Source organism: Aristolochia californica, unplaced genomic scaffold (assembly GCF_029961685.1).
Source record: "Aristolochia californica isolate CCGP_79_NKW_82.1479 unplaced genomic scaffold, dmAriCali1.0.hap1 SCAF_2, whole genome shotgun sequence".
Lineage (NCBI taxonomy): Eukaryota > Viridiplantae > Streptophyta > Magnoliopsida > Piperales > Aristolochiaceae > Aristolochia > Aristolochia californica.
Genome location: NW_027181881.1, coordinates 13,730,927 through 13,749,081, shown reverse-complemented (window position 1 = coordinate 13,749,081; position 18,155 = coordinate 13,730,927). Strand labels below are relative to the sequence as shown.

At 32.3% G+C, this 18,155-nt stretch overlaps 1 pseudogene; it reads left to right on the top strand.

Annotated features, from left to right (window-relative positions):
• The first annotated feature begins 13,664 nt into the window (after positions 1-13,664).
• LOC137956734 (pentatricopeptide repeat-containing protein At5g57250, mitochondrial-like) lies at positions 13,665-16,274 on the top strand (annotated as a pseudogene).
• Positions 16,275-18,155: the final 1,881 nt, after the last annotated feature.

The following is an 18,155-nucleotide window of genomic DNA, read 5'->3' as shown; positions in this document are numbered from 1 at the left end:
AATCATGGTGGGTCCTACTTCTTACATGCTTGGGCCCATCTTGTGGGCCTTCCTTGGTCGTGTGGGCTGGAGCCCATCTTCAAACACTCTCCCTCAAGCGGGGGGGTGTGAGAGAACATCATGAACTCCCAAATTGGTGTAAATGATGTATAGAATCTTTTTGTGTAAAATGGCAGTCCTCCCATCTTCCAACACTCCCCCTCATGTTGGTGCTCTCTTCCATGAGGCCCATATGGCCAATTCAAAGGGGTTATAACAAAGATGTAATAATAAGTTTCTCCGTCATGCTTTCCCAACCATGATATTTTTTGACGGGGTCAAATAAATGATGATATGAGAAAGGATACCGAAGCCACCTCTTATTCAATAATAATGTCCCCAAAGAGAAATAATAGCTACATTTGAATATAACACGACTATCTTCCAACACATATAACACAAACCAAAATAATAATCCTTTTAGAAGGACCCATGAAATAATCATAGTCCGATATAAATATTTTTTCTTAGATGTTGAAGCTTCATATTTTGTACTCCTCCTTTCTTGAATATTTTGGTCACACAAACTTATCCACAACATATGAAATAAAATACCTCTTTCTTGTACTTTTTGTACTTCTCTCCCTAAAACAGGGAGGTAATGGCAGTGATCCCAGCTTGAACCAAATATCATAGATGTAGCAATAAGCCCAAATAACATAGATGTATAAATAAGCCCTCAAACCAGGGAGAATTGAGATATTTTCTTGATATATAGACTCAAAAAGTGACGCAAAACAACGAGCTAAAATTTGGATTTTTCAATGCAATAGAATACCAGCATGACCTTTGATTCTTCCGATGCGAATATATCTTTAAATATACATGACCTTTGATTCTTCCAATGCGAATATATCTTTAAATATAGATCAGATTGACATAAAATTTGCTCCTTATGAAACTAGACTTAAATAAATTTCATCCAAGTATAAATTATTTTCATAAAATATAATTATTAGAAGATAAATAATCTGATAGATTTCGGTCTCTGTCATCTACCCGAACTATGCACCATTTATCCTTTTTTTCAACATGACCATTGACTCTTCCAAGATCAAATATTCTTAAAAAAAACTCAGATTGAGATTTGGTTGAATATTTAAGAAAATAGACTTATAGATATTTATTTTGATATATAATTCTCCATATAAAGTCTCATTTTTTATTGTATAAAATACCTCGAAAGTTGAAGCTTTTTGTTGTTGCTCGAATCTTTTTTTCAATCTGACCTTTGTTGGATGAGATAACGATTTCTCTTTGTAGATAAATCCAATTGAAAATTGGGGGACTGTATAAGAGAATAAACTTACATGTCTTTCTTGTGATGTGTATATATATAAATATATATATATATATATATAAATATATATATATATATATATAAATATATATATATATATATATCCATATAAAGTCTCCTTCTTGATAGCATAAAATACCTTTGAAGTTGAAGCTTTCTGCTGTTGCTTGAACCTCTTTTGCAATCTGACCTTTGCTCATTAAAATATCAATTTATCTTTGTAGATAACCCCGATTGGAAAAAATTAATTTTTCCTTGGAAGTAGAGTCAAATATATTTCTTTCAATATATAATATGCAGTATGAAAATCTCAGTATAGAGGGTAAAAACGAAAATAAAACTATGGATGTAGGGACTATAAAAATAACTACTCTCCTAGACTTAGGGTTTAGGGTTTAGAGAAAGGATCTCATTATCTCTGTGGACTGTGGGTTGACCAAGTCAACTCTCATAACCTGCACTGATACCAAGTTGAATTTATGGAAAAGAGAAATACTTCATTGAATTCATTAACTTATTATAATTAGAGTACATGTATCTCTATTTATAATAGAGGAAGGTAGTAGAGTCCAATTACAATAAAACTACCTTTGTCCCAATTACACCCAAACTCTAACACTTAAGAATAAGCCTTAGCATTAAGAATTGTCGCTGTAAGAATTCTTAGATGGAAAAGTATTTCTAGGAAACATGAGGCACTGATGGTACGTTTTGACGTATTTTTACATGAAATATTTTTCCTAATTTTCCTGAAAAAATGCATTAAAAAAACCTTATAGTTGTAGAAAGTAATTTGTTTCAACAAAAATTGTCATACCACAAAAATTTTTTAGATAGAATTTGCAGTTAAAAAAGTGTTCACAGGAAACATGAGGCACTAATGGTCTCTCAAGATATATTTTTACTAGAAATACTATTCCAACGTCTTTTGAAAAAATGCACAAAAAGGGCACTATACTAGTAGAAAATAATTTGTTTAAGCAAAAATTGTCTTTCCACAAAATTTTCCTGGTCAGAATATTTAGCTAGAAAACTGTTTCTAGAAAACATGAGGTACTAATAGTCCCTTGAGTCATTTTTTTACTACAAATTCTTTTCCAACATTTCCTAAAAAACTGCACCAACAAGGCCTTATAGTTGTAGAAAGTAAATGTATTTTACCTAGAAATAATTTTCCAACGTTTCCTAAAAAAATACACTAACAAGGCCAAATAGTTGTTGAAAGTAATTTTTTTTAGAAAAAATTGTCATAAAAATTGTCCTGGTAAGAATTTTCAACTAGAAAAGTGTTTCCAGGAAACAAGAGGCATTAATTGTCCCAAAAGACGTATTTTCACTAGAAAAAAGGTTTCTAACATTTTTTGGAAAAAAAAAAACACTAACAAGGTCTCTTAGTTGTAGAATGTAACAAAAATTGTCTTACTACAAAATTTTCCTGGTAAGAATTTTTAGCTCGAAAAGTGGTTTCAGGAAACATGAGGTACTAATGGTCCCTACGGAAGTATTTTTACTCGAAATAATTTTCCATCGTATCCAAAAAAATGCACTAAGAAGACCTTATTGTTGGAAGATGGGCTTCAGCCCACACGACCAAGGAAAGACCACATATCTAAGAGTATTATAAGATGGGCCACACGACCAAGGAAAGCCCACAAGATGGCCCCAAACCCCTAAGAATTAGGACCCACCATGATTACCACGAGCTGGTATCCTTATCACATAAGTTGGAAGATTAAGGACTCAAAAAGGCATCTTTATCTTATGGTCACATCCTAGAAGAGTTCTAGTTTTAGTTATGTTCTTTTATCTATATTGAGTTATTTAATTATGCTAGGACTTATCTTTAAGTGTTAGAGTTTGGGTATAATTGGATAATGGTAGTTTTATTGTAATTGGACTCTACTACATTCCTGTACTATAAATAGAGGATCATGTACTCTGATTAAAAAAAGTTAAAGAAGTCAAAGAAGTATTTCTCTTTTCTATAAATGCAACACTTATAGTTGTAGAAAGTAATTTGTTTTACCAACATTGGTTCACAACAAAATTTTCCCACTAAGATTTTTTAGATAGTAAGGTATTTTCATAAATCATGACGCACTAATGGTCTTTGGAGACGTAGTTTTACTCGAAATAATTTCCAACTTTTCTTGAAAATATGCACTAACAACGCCTTATTGTTGTAGAAAGTAAATTGTTTAAAACAAATGTCGTACCAGTTAACTTTTCTGGTCACAATTTTCTACGAGAAAATTGTTTCTAGGAAACATGATGCACAAATGGTCCCTGGTGAAGTATGTTTATTAGAAATGTTTTTACAACAGTTATGGACAAAATGCCCTAACAAGGCCTGATAATAGTTGAAAGTAATTAGTTTCAATGAATTTTGCCATAGCACTAAATTTTCTTTGTAAGAATTTTCAGATAGAAAAATGTTTCCAAGAAACATGATGTACTAATGGTTCTTGGAGACGTATTATTTCTAGAAATATGTTTCCAAAATTTCCAGAAAAAATGCACTTACTTGACCTTATGGTTGTAGAATGTAATTTGCTTAAGCAAAATTTGCCATACCACAAGATTTTTTTGCTAGAAAAATGTTTCCAGGAAGCATGATGCCCTAAGGGTCCCTGGAGACATATTTTAATCGACCAAATTTTCAATGTAAATCCTTAAATTTGTTGAAAGTAATTTGTTTCAGAAAAATTTCTATACCACAAAATTTTTCGAGTAAGAATTTTTTGCTACAAAATTGTTTCCAAGAAACATGAGGTACTAATGGTCCCTAAAGACGTATTTTTATTAGAAATATTTTTTAATATTTTTAAAAAAAGGCACTAATAGGCCTTATAGTTGTAGAAAGTAATTTGTTTCATAAAATTGTATGTCACCACAAAATTTTCCTTCTAAGAAATTTTAGCAAGAAAATTTTTTCCACGAAAATGAGGCACTAATGGTCCATGGAAACTTACTTTTCCTAGAAATTCTTTTCCAATATTTCCTAAAAAAATTCTCCCACAAGGCCTTGTAGTTGTAGAACGTAATTTCTTTAGGCAAAAATTGTGTTACCACAAAATTTTCCTCGTAGGAATTTTCTGCTAGAAAAGTGCTTTTCTAAAAATGATGCACAAATGGTCCCTGAAATGATTTTTATGAGAAATACTTTTCAACGTTTCTTTCAAAAAATGCACTTACAGTTCATGATAGTTGCATAAACTAATTTGTTCCACAAAAAAGTTTCTTGGTAAGAACTTTCGGCAAGAAAAGTGTTTTCAGGAAACATGAGATGCTAATGGTCCCTTGAGGCATATTTTTGCCAAAAATACTTTTCAAACGTTTCCTCAAAAAATGCTCTGACAATGCCTTAAAGTTTTAGAAATAATTTTTTTTACAAAAATTGTGTTACCTCAAAACTTTCCTAGTAAGAATTTTTTTCTAGAAAAGTCTTTCCAGAACATGAGGCATTAATGGTCTTTGGAGACATATTTTTAATTGGAATAAGTTTTAAATATTTCTTGAAAGAAGGCACTAATAAGGCCTTATAGTTGTAGACAATAATTAGTTTCAGCAAAAATTTCTTTATCAAAAAAATTTACTGGTAAGAATTATCAACTAGAAAGGTGCTTCCAAAAAACATGAGGCACTAATGGTCTTAGGAAGTGTATTTTACCTAGAAATAATTTTCCAACGTTTCCAAAACAAAATGCACTAACAAGGTCATATAGTTGTAGAAAGTAATTTGTTTCAGAAAAAATTGCCATCAAAATATTTTTCTCATAAGAATTTTCAACTAGAAAAGTATTTCCTAGAAACATGAGGCACTAATTCTCCCACAAGATGTATTTTTACTAGAAAAAAGGTTTCTAACATTTTCTGAAAAAGAACACTAACGAGGTCTTGTAGTTGTAGAAAAAAATTTGTTTCAACAAAAATTGTTTTACTACAAAATTTTCTAGGTAAGAATTTTTAGGTAGAAAAGTGGTTTCAACAAACATGAGGAAATAATGGTCCCTGGAGACATATTTTTACTCAAAATAATTTTCCAACACATCCTAACAATGCACTAACAAGACCTTATAGTTGTAGAAAGTACTTTTTTTATCAAAATTGGTCCACAACAAAATTTTCCCTGCAAGAATTTTTTAGATAGAAAGGTGTTTGTAGAAATCATGTCGCACTAATGGTCCCCGAAGACGTAGTTTTACTCGAAATAATTTTCCAACTTTTCTTGAAAGAATGCACTAACAATGCCTTATTGTTGTAGAAAGTAAATTGTTTGAACAAAAAAAGTCATACCACTAAGCTTTTCTGGTCACATTTTTCTACAAGAAAAGTGTTTCTTGGAAACATGAGGCACAAATGGTCCTTGGTGAAGTATGTTTGCTACAGAAAATTTTGCAAAAGTTCCGAAAAAAATGCCCTAACAAGGCCTAATAATAGAGGAAAGTAATTACTATAAACGAATTTTTCCATAGCACTAAATTTTCTTTGTAAGAATTTTCAGCTAGAAAAGTGTCTCATGGAAATATGAGGTATTGATGGTCAATGCAGACGTATTTTTTGAAGAAATACTTTTCCAACTTTTCCTGAAAAAAATGCACTTAAATGACCTTATGGTTGTAGAAAATAATTTGATTTAGCAAAATTTGCCATACCACAAGATTTTTTTGCTAAGACTATTTGCTAGAAAAATGTTTCCAGGAAGCATGATGCACTAAGGGTCCCTGGAGACATATTTTAATCAAGATAATTTTCAATGTGAAGCCTTAAAGGTTTTGAAAGTAATTTGTTTCAGAAAGAATTTCTTTACCACAAAATTTTTCAAGTAAGAATTTTTTTCAAAACAATTGTTTCCAAGAAACATGAGGTACTAATGGTCGGTGAAGACATATTTTAACTAGAAATATTTTTCCAATATTTCTTTAAAAAGGCACTAATTAGGGCTTGTAGTTGTAGAAAGTAATTTGTTTTAGCAAATTGTGCCTCACCACAAAATTTTCCTTTTAAGAAATTTGAGCAAGAAATATTTTCCGACGAAACATGAGGTATAATGGTCCATGGAAACTTAATTTTCTAGAAATTCTTGCCCAACGTTTCCTAAAAAAATTCTCCCACAAGACCTTGTAGTTGTAGAATGTAATTTGTTTCAGCAAAAATTGTGTTACCACAAAATTTTCATCATAGGGGTTTTCTGCTAGAAAAGTGCTTTTCTGAAACATGATGCACAAATGGTCCCTGAAAATAATTTTTATGAGAAATATTTTTCAACGTTTCCTTAAAAAAATGCACTTATAGCTCATGATAGTTGCATAAACTAATTTGTTCCATATAAAAAATTTCTTGTAAGAATTTTCGTCTTGAAAAGGGTTTCCAGGAAACATGAGACACTAATGCTCCCTTGAGGCATATTTTTGCCTAAAACAATTTTCAACGTTTCCTAAAAACAACGCCTTTTAGTTTTAGAAATAATTAGTTTGAGTGAAAATTGTGTTACCTCAAAATTTTCCTATTTAGAATTTTTTTCTAGAAAAGTATTTTCAGGAAACATGAGGCATTAATGGTCCTTGGAGACATATTTTTAATCTGAATAAGTGTTAAATGTTTCCTGAAAGAAGGAACTAATAAGGTCTTTTAGTTTCAATAAAAATTTATTTACCACAAAATTTTACTGGTAAGAATTTTTAACTAGAAAAATGCTTCTAGAAAAAACGCACTAATGGTTTTAGGAAATGTATTTTACCTTGAAATAATTTTCAAATGTTTCCTAAAAAAAGTCACTAACAAGGCCATATAGTTGTATAAAGCAATTTATTTCAGAAAAAAATGCCATAAAAAATTGTCTTGGTAAGAATTTTCAACTATAATAGTGTTTCCGGGAAACAAGAAGCACTAATTGTCCCTGGAGATGTATTTTTTTAGAAAAAAAGTTCTCTAAAATTTTGTTAGAAAAACACTAACAAGGTCTTGTAGTTTTAGAATGTAACAAAAATTACCTTACTACAAAATTTTCCAGTTAATAATTTTTAGCAAGAAAAAGTGGTTTCAGGAAATATGAAGCACTAACGGTCCGAGGAGACGTATTTTTACTCGAAATAATTTTCCAACTCATCCTAAAAAATGCACTAACAAGACCTTATAGTTGTAGAAAAGAATTTGTTTTACCAAAATTGGCTTACAACTAAATTTTCAGGTAGAAAGGTGTTTGCAGGAATCATGACGCACTAATGGTTCCTGGTGACATATTTTTACACGCAATATTTTTCCAACTTTTCTTGACAGAATGCTCTAACAATGCCTTATTGTTGTAGAAAGTAAATTGTTTAACAAATATTGTAGTACCACAAAAATTTTCTAGTAACAATTTTTTGCTAGAAAAGAGTTTCTCTTAAAGAAAAGGCACAAATGGTCGCTGGAGAAGTATGTTTCCTAGAAGTAATTTTGCAATTCCGGAGAAAATGCCCTAATAGTGCCTGATAATAGTTGAAATTAATTATTTTCAACAAATTTTGCCTTAGCACTAAATTATCTTTGTAAGAATTTTTAGCTAGAAAAGTATTTCCATAAAACACGATGTACTAATGGTCCTTGGAGATGTATTTTCCCTAGAAATACTTTTCCAACATTTCCTGAAAAAGCACTTCCATGGCCTTATGGTTGTAGACAGTAATTTGTTTAAGCAAAATTTGCCTTCCCACAAGAGTTTTTTTGCTAAGAATTTTTGGCTAGAAAAATGTTTCCATCACTAAGGGTCCTAGGAGACACATTTTAATCGAAAAATTTTTCAACTTAAAGCCTTAAAGTTGTTGAAATTAATTTATTTCAGAAAAAAATTCTTTAACACAAAATTTTTCGAGTAAGAATTTTTATCAACACAAATTGTTTCCAAGAAACATGAGATACTAATGGTCATTGAGACGTATTTTTACTAGAAATTATTTTCTAATATTTCTGAAAAAGCACTAAATAAGACTTATAAGTGTAGAAAGTAAATTGTTTTAACAAATAGTGCCTCACCAAAAAATTTTACTTTTAAGAAATTTTATTAAGAAATGTTTTTTCCAGAAAAAATGAGGCAGGGTCCCTGGAAAATTATTTTTACTACAAATGCTTTTCCAACGTTTCATAAAAAAATTCTCCCACATGGCCTTGTAGTTGTAGAATGTAATTTGTTTCAACAAAAATTGCATTACCACAAAATTTTCCTCGTAGGAATTTTCTACTAGAAAAGTGTTTTTCTGAAACATGATGCACAAATGGTCCCTGATAATGATTTTTATGAGAAATACTTTTCCAACGTTTTCTTAAAAAATGCACTTATAGGTCATGATAGTTGTAGAAACTGATTTGTTCCATAAAAAAATTTCCTGATAAGAATTTTCGGCTAGAAGAGTGTTTCTAGGAAACATGTGATGCTAATCGTCCCATGAGGCATATTTTTTCCTAAAATACTATCCAAACGTTTCCTCAAAAAAAAGCATTGACGACTTCTTATAGTTTTAGAAATAATTTGTTTCAGCGAAATTTGTGCTACCTCAAAATTTTCCTAGTATGAATTTTTTTCTAGAAAAGTGTTCTAGTAAACATGAGGCATTAATGGTCCTTGGAGACATATTTTTAATTAGAGTAAGTTTTAAATATTTCCTAAAATAAGGCACCGATAAGGCCTTATAGTTGTAGACAGTAATTAATTTCAGGAAAAAATTCTTTATCACAAAATTTTACGGGTAAGAATTTTCTACAAGAAAAGTGCTTCCAGGAAACATGAGGTAATGGTCTTTTGAAATGTATTTTTCCAAGAAATAATTTTTCAACGTTTCCTAAAAAAATGTTCTAACAAGGCCATATAGTTGAAGAAAGTAATTTGTTTCAGAATAAATTGCCATAAAAATAGTCCTGGTAAGAATTTTCAACTAGAAAAGTTTTTCTAGGAAAAATGAGGGGCTAATTGTCCCTGCAGATGTATTTTTACGAGAAAAAAGGTTCCTAATTTTTTTTTGAAAAAATACACTAACAAGTTCTTGCAGTTGTAGAATTTAATTTGTTTATGAAAAAATTGATTTACAACAAAATTTTCTTGATAAGAATTTTTTGCTAGAAAAGTGTTTCCGGAAACATGAGGCAGTAATGGTCCTTGGAGAGGTATTTTTATTCGAAACGATTTTCCAACGCATTCTAAAAAGTGCACTAACAAGACCTTATAGTTGTAGAAAGTAATTTATTTTACCAAAATTGGCTAACAAAAAAATTTTCCCGGTAAGAAATTTCATGTAGAAATTGTTTATAGGAATCATGACGCACTAATGGTCCCTGGAGACGTATTTTTACTAGAAATTCTTTTCCAATATTTCTGGAAAAAAAAGCAAGTAAAGGGCCCTTATAGATCTAGAAAGTAATTTGTTTCAGCAAATAGTGTCTCACCACAAAATTTTCCTTTTAAGAAATTTTAGCAAGAAATGTATTTCCAGGAAACATGAGCACCTAATGGTCCTTGGAAAGTTATTTTTACTACATATGGTTTTCCAACGTTTCCTAAAAAATTCTCCTACAAGGCCTTCTAGTTGTAGAATGTAATTTGTTTCAGTAAAAATTGCGTTACCACAAAATTTTCCTCGTAGGAATTTTTTGCTAGAAAAGTATTTTTATGAAACATGATGCACAAATGGTCCATGAAAATGATTTTTACAAGAAATACTTTTCCAACTTTTCCTTAAAAAATGCATTTATAGGTCATGATAGTTGAAGAAACTAATTTGTTCCATAAAAAAAAAATCCTGGTAAGAATTTTTGGCTTGAAAAGTGTTTAATGGAAACATGAGACACTAATGCTCCCTTGAGGCATATTTTTGCCTAAAATAATTTTCATTCATTTCCTCAAAAAATGTTTTGACAACACCTTACAGTTTTAGAAGTAATTTGTTTAAGCGAAAATTGTCTTACCTCAAAAATTTTTCAATAAGATTTTTTTTATAGAAAAATGTTTTTAGGAAACATGAGATCTTACTGGACCTTGGAGACATATTTTTAATCGGAATAAGTTTTAAATATTTCCTTAAAGAAGGCACTAATAATGCCTTATAGTTGTAGACAATAATTAGTTTTAGAAAAAAAAATTACCAAAAAATTTTACTGGTAAGATTTTTCAATTACTAAGGTTCTTTCAGGAAAAATGAGGCGCTAATGGTCTTAGGAAATGTAGTTTACCTAGAAATAATTTTCCTTCATTTCCTAAAAATAATACACTAACAAGGCCATATACAGTCATCGAAAGTAATTTGAATTAGAAAAATGCCTTAAAAATTTTTCCTAGTAAGAATTTTCAGCTAGAAAAGTGTTTCTAGGAAACATAAGGCACTAATTGTCCACGGAGAAAAAAGGATTCTAACATTTTCTTAAAAAGTACACTAACAAGGTCTTGTAGTTGTAGAATTTAATTTGTTTATGCAAAAATAGCTTTACTGCAAAATTTTATCTAAAATAATTTTTGGTTAGTAAAGTGTTTTTAGGAAACGTGAGACACTAATGGTCCCTAGAAACGTATTTTTACTCGAAATAATTTTCCAACGCATCCTAAAAAATGCACAAACAAGACCTTATAGTTGAAGAAAGTAATTTGTTTAACCAAAATTGGCTCACAACAAAATTTTCCCGATAATAATTTTTAGATAGAAAGGTGTTTGCAAAAATCATGACGTACTAATGGTCCCTGGAGATGTAGTTTGAATTGAAATAATTTTCCAACATTTCTTGAAAGAATGCACTAACAACGCCTTATTGTTGTAGAAAGTAAATTGTTTCAACAAAAACTTTCGGACCACCAAATTTTTCTTGTCACAATTTTCTATGAGAAAAGTGTTTGTAGGCAACACGAGGCATAAATAGTCCATGGAGAAGTATTTTTACTAGAAATAATTGTGCAATAGTTCTAGAAAAAATGCCCTAACAAGTTGTGATAATTGTTGAAAGTAATTAGTTTCAACGAATTTTGCCATTGCACTAAATTTTCTCTGTAAGAATTTTCAGCTAGAAAAGTGTTTTCATGAAACATGATGTTCTAATGGTCTTTGGAGACGTATTTTTCCTAGAAATACTTTTCCAACATTTCCATAAGAAATACACTTACATGGCCATATGGTTGTAGAAAGTAATTTGCTTTAACAAAAATTTTCTTACCACAAGATTTTGTTGCTGAGAATTTTTTGCTAGAAAAATGTTTCCAGGAAGCATGATACACTAAGGGTCCTTGGATACATATTTTAATCGAAAAGAATTTCAACGTAAAGCCTTAAAGTTGTTGAAAGTAATTTTTTTAGAAAAAATTTCTCTACCATAAAATTTTTTGAGCAAGATATTTTAGCTACAAAAAATGGTTCCAAGAAATATGAGGTACTAATGGTCCCTGGAGACGTATTTTTACTAGAAATACTTTTCTAATATTTCTGAAAAACAACACTAAATAGGCCTTATAGTTGTAGAAAGCAATTTGTTTCAGCGAATGTGCCTCACCACAAAATTTTACTTTTAAGAAAATTTAGCAAGACATGTTTTTAAGAGAAACATGATGTACAAATGTTTCCCTCGAAACTTGTTTTTACTACAAATGTTTCCCTCGAAACTTTTTTTTACTACAAATGTTTTTCCAACGATTCATAAAAAATAAAAAAAAATCTCCCACAAGTAATTGTAGTTGTAGAATGGAATTTGTTCGAGTTAAAATTTCCGTTACAACAAAAATTTTCTACTAGAAAAGTGTTTTTCTAAAACAAGATGCACAAATGGTCCCTACAAATGATTTTTAGGAGAAATACTTGTCCAATGTTTCCTTAAAAAATGAACTTACAGGTCATGATAGTTGCAGAAAGCGATTTGTTCCATAAAAAAATTATGTGGTAAGAATTTTAAGCTAGAAAAGTGTTTTCAAGAAACATGAGGCACTAATGTTCCCTTTAGGCATATTTGTGCCTAAAATACTTTCCAAACATTTCCTCAAAAAATACACTGACAATGCCTTATAGTTTTAGAAATAATTTGTCTCTGCGAAAATTGTGTTATCTCAAAATTTTCCTAGTAAGATTTTTTTTTCTAGAAAAGTGTTTCAAGGAAACATGAGGCATTAATGGTCCTTGGAGATATATTTTTAATCAGAATATTTTTTAAATATTTCCTAAAAGAAGGCACTAATAAGGCCTTATAGTTGTAGACTAATTAATTTTAGCAAAAAATATTTTGCCACAAAATTTTTCTGGTAAGAATTTTCCACTAGAAAAGTGCTTCTAGGAAACATGAGCCACTAATGGTCTTAGGAAATGTATTTTACCGAGAACATTTTTTCCAACGTTTCCTAAAAAAATGTACTAACAAGGCCATATAGTTGTTGAAACTAATTTGTTTCTGAAAGTATTGCCATAACAAAATTGTCTAGGTAAAAATTTTCAACTAGAAAAATGTTTGTAGGGAAAATGAGGCACTAATTTTCCATGCAGACGTATTTTTAAAAGAAAAAAGGTTTATAATATTTTCTGAAAAAATAAACTAACAAGATCTTGTAGTTGTAGAATATAATTTGTTTTTGCAAAAAATTTTTACAACAAAATTTTCCTGGTAAGAATTTTTAGCTAGAAAAGTGTTTTCAAGAAATATGAGGCAGTAATGTGTTATGCATGCAATAACATTATGAAGTTATTTAGAGTCTAATTAATTGTTTTTCTTTAATTTACTTTATTTTATTTTAGTTAAAGAATTAATAGGCTACAAGGGCATTTTTGTAATATTTTATCTTGAACCTTGTAAGGGTGAACCCAATTTAAGGGGTAAGAGTTATAAGAAAACAAGTATTGAATGAGGTTAAACAAGGTTTGGAGTTCTCTTGAATGAGCTCAGGGGCCAGCGTTCTCCTCAAACAACCTAGGGTTTTCTAGTTTCTCTTCGGCTTGATTTTCGTCTTTCTCTTCTTCCTCCCTACAAATCGTTGTGTCAGATCCAGAACCGTAACAACTGGTATCAAAGCAGTGTAACATGGGGAATTCCAACAATGGGGAGTTAAGAGAGTTCCTGATCAAAGGGCTGAAGGTGCACGTTGAAGCACAAGCTTAACACGAGAGAAAGTTTGCTTAGATCATGCAATATTTGGATCTAATCACCATTCTTAACCAGAAACTCCACAGACTCAAAAGGGGAATGGCAGCAATGCACGAAAGGGATGCAGTCAAAAGGTACATTGCCTATACTGCATAGAGAAATGTCATGGAGCAAAAGTCACGAGTCGACAGTATCTCGAATGGGAAGAAAGGCCACGGCCAAAAAAAATTACAATCTCCGACCAGGGCAATCCGGTCCAACAGTCCCAAGCCCCAGGAAATAAAAAATCAGACGGGTAGTCCGCCAAAAATCGGAAAGTATTGGTGGATTTGGGTTTGACTTCAAAAAATCCCTTCTCACAGGAAGAAAAACGTCTCACCGAACAGGAGAGGAAAAAATTTCAGACTTTTCGAGATACCTCTGTCTGGGAAAAATGTCGCCCTAACTTCTCCAAGCTTCATCGAGTGGAAAAACATCGTGTGGCTGCTATTCGCCATAAAAAAAATAGGAGGCTACGTCAGAAAAAAGGTCCGGTGGGTGAGGCTTCAGAACTCTCAATCTCACTCTCGGTCTTAGCTGCACAGCAGAAAACCGACTTCAACAAAAATTGGGGTAAGCTTCCGAGACGAATTTCTCAAAATTTCGTCTACTCTTTTCTCAAATCCTTCAATGTTTTACAAAATACATCTCCAATGGTTTTGGGATTGTTCCGTGAAGCAAAGCAATAGAACAATTCCTCCATTTTTTACGGATTTCCAGCTTGTGTGTCTAAAATACGAGATGGAAATTTTTGGGGATTTCGAGAATGGTAGAAAAATTTCTATGGGTGATTTATTTTTCTGTTGATACGAACAACATCATTGTGCTTGTTCATTGTCAATTTTCCAGCAGAAACAATCAATTAGAAAACTTTGTGTTTAATTTTCTAGATCCTGTGTATGCTGCTCGGCCATTGTTCTTGTCAATTCTTCAACCAAGTATGAATTCTGGAAATGAGAGGGTAGCCAAAGCGGTGGAAGTAAAGAAGAGATTGGAAAGATCTGGTCTTGTTATGGATATATCCATTTGCAATGTACTAATAAAAGTCTTTTTTACTTAGGGGCATTTGAAGATGCTTTTATACTCTTTAAGTGACTGCCTCAGTTGGGCCTAGTTCCTAGTTCTGTTACTTATTGTACAATAATCGATGGGTGTCTTAAACTAGGAAGGATTAGTGAGGCACTTGAGATATTTGATGAGTACAAAAAGACTTCGCTGGGATCTTCTGGTGCTACTGGTTATAACTTCATTATTGGAGTTCTCTCTAGAGAAGGTATGGTGGAATTGGTAGCTGCCTATTTTTTTTTTTTTAACTCAGAAAAAATGGGCTGCCACTGCATGATTTTATTTGTATGAAATTGATGGATACCAAGTTTAATGAAGGTGGTGAAGAGGGTATCTTCAAGTTGTTTCACTGGATTGAACAATTAGATTTTGAGGAACTTGGTTTGTTGTATAATGATGCTATTAGTTTTTTATGCAAGAAAGGTTGTCATTATGCAGCTTCTGATGTTTACTTTGTATTAAGGAGAAGAGGCATACTTGTGACAAATAGTTCCTACTATTTAATCCTAAAACGTCTTATCCACTTGGAAATCTCGAGCAAGTTCAACTGACGTTGACTTCATATTTAAAATAATGTGGTATTCTTGATCCTATAATAAACAAGCTTCTAGTTCATTACATGTGCAAACAGCACATAAATGGAGCTCTTCAGTTTCTAAATTATAGGGGTGAAGGAAGTTTAAGTGACCTGATAACAATCTTGTATGCACTTACCAGGCAAGGGAGTGCTCAACTTGCTCATGAGCTTGTCTTGGAAGTTGAAGAAATGGGAAGGGTTTTGGATGTTGTTGTCTACTCTGTTGTAATTGATGGGCTATGTAAAGAAGGTTGTCTGAAAGAGGCTTTAGATCTCTGTGAGAGGATGAGAGCCAAGGGTGTCCATCCCAATATAGTTACTTATACTTCAGTGATTAATGGTTTGTGCCATGAGGGATGTCTGGTGCAAGCATTTAGGCTGTTTGATTCCTTAGAGAAAATTAATGTTCTTCCCTCTGTTGCTACACATTCAACTTTGATAGATGGTGTTTGTAAAGGACTCCTACAATATGAAAATGAATTGTATAAAAGAATGGTTCTCAAGGGTTTGATTCCAAATACCTGTGTCTACAACTCATTGTCAATGGTAACTGCAATTACGGATTAATTGAGCAAGCACTTGATCTTGTTATTCACATGGAAGAAAGTGGCCAAATACCCGATGCCTTCACATTTATTTATGTGCTTGGTGGTTATTCTACCAAATGTGAGATAGAAGCTGCACTTGCTATTTTTGGTGAGTACCGAAGCCGGGGAATTTTACCTAACTTTTTGGGTTTTCATATTTTGGTGAGGGGACTGTTTTCTAAGGGTAGAATGGAAGAAGCAAAAACCATTATGAAAGAGATGCTCCAAAGTCCATCAATTGCAGAGTTGATAGATAAAGCAGGGAATGAGATATAAATAGAGTCACTAACATATTTTCTTGATGGTTTAGAAGATCATGGAATTATTCTCGATGCAATCAATGTGCTTGATCAAGTGGGTTCTATGGTTTTCCCTTTGAGGAGGCCTCAAGCTAGTTGTGGCCCTGCAAAGATGAAAACAACACACCGAATGGGAAATAAGGAGAGTAAAGAAGCACAATACACCGGAAGAAAGGTGGAGAACTGAATTTCTATGCGTAACAGTTTGGTTTTTCTGGAAATGGTGGAGAATATAATGTGGGGAATGATTTTTATGACTGTTGAAAGGAAAAAAATTAAATTTTGGGTGGAGTTTGGACAAAGTATAAGTGCTGCAGTTTTGCGTGGGCATATTAATTTTGCATATGATCCATGGCAATCAATTTTCAGTGGTGCAAAAACCTAGAAAACAAAAATATGCTAAGAGCAGCTCCTAGAGAGAGACTTGATGCAATTGCAGTTCTTATTTCTACATGGGTCCATAGCTCAGTGGTAGAGCACAGACTGACTGGATGTGTTCACAACCATCTGAAGGACGGTGCTGAGGAACGTTTGCACTTATCAAGATGGACAGCTTGTGTTTACGCTCATGGGTTCTTCAACAAAAAAAATTTGTGCTGTTGTGGTGGCACTACAGAAACCACTGTTGACAACAGTTCTGACATTTTTGAGAGTGGAAGCAGTAGTGACTTATGAAGCACACTACATTCTGTACTTCATTTGTCTGCCCATGGAAGATGGTTTATTGGCAAACATTGAACTTTCTATTTCATCTAATGCCTCAAGTGATTCAAAAAATCCATTGTCAAATGGTAACTGCGATATTCAAGAGACTTGTACAAAAGTCCTTGATCACGAAACCAAAATCCCATTTGAAAGCTCAAGGAATCTAGTCTTGGGTTTGGTAGCATTTATGGCCTTTACTGTAGGACCCCGAGTTGTTGTTGCTTGTGCACATGCATCTTTAACCTCACTATCAAAAGATGCCAACAGTCAACATAAAGAAGATTTTGGCCATGAGGCAGCCGTTGGGGCATATCACACAAGGCGGTTATAGAAGAAGCAGAAGTTGCCACTTTGGTGCAGGTGATTGTTCAACTTGTTGTTTGGTTGTTTATCCGTATTGGGGTGTGCTATAGCAAGTGATGCCAGTAGTGTAGGCAAAAGAAAAAATTTGCTTCTCGCATGGAATGCTTCTGTTTTGTCATCCCAAGGGCTGACACAGATACCGTGGATGCTACTAGGGAACAAGTGGAGACGTCGGCAAGGGCAAGCAGACCTACCATCGAGCTTGAGGACAAGCTCTTTCTCCCAGGGGGTGTAATGTTATGCATGAAATAACATTATTAAGTTATTTAGAGTCTAATTAAATGTTTTTCATTAATTTACTTTGTTTTATTTTAGTTAAAAAATTAATAGGCCACAAGAGTATTTTTTTAATATTTTATCTTTAACATTATAAGGGTGAACACTATTCAAGGGGTAAAAGTAATGAGAAAAAGCAAGCATTGAATTAGGTTTAATAGGGTTTGGAGTTCTCCTCAACGAGCTTAGGAGTGTACGTTCTCCTCAAAGAACCTTGGGTTTTCAAGCTTCCTTTCGACTTGATTTTCGTCTTTCTCTTCTTCCTCACAACGAATCACTATGTCAGATCCGGGACCGTAAAATAATGGTCTTTGGAGAGGTTTTTTTACTAGAAATAATTTTCCAACTCATCCTAAAAAATGTACTAACAAGACCTTATAGTTGTAGAAAGTAATTTGCTTTACCAAAATTGGTTCATAAATAAATTTTCCCGGTAAGAAATTTCAAGAAGAAAGGTGTTTGCAGGAATCATGACGCATTAATGGTCCCTGGAGATGTATGTTTACTGGAAATACTTTTCTAATATTTCTAAAAAAAGCACTAAATAGGCCTTATAGGTGTAGAAAGTAATTTTTTTCAGCAAATAGTGCCTCACCACAAAATTGTCCTTTTAAGAAATTTTTGCAAGAAATATTTTTCTAGGAAAACTTGAGGCAATAATGGTCCCTAGAAACTTATTTTTCCTACAAATGTCTTTTCAACATTTCATAAAAATATTCTCCCACAAGGCCTTGTAGTTGTAGAATGTAATTTGTTTTAGCAAAAATTGTGTTACCACAAAATTTTCCTTGTAGGAATTTTCTACTAGAAAAGTGTTATTCTGAAACATG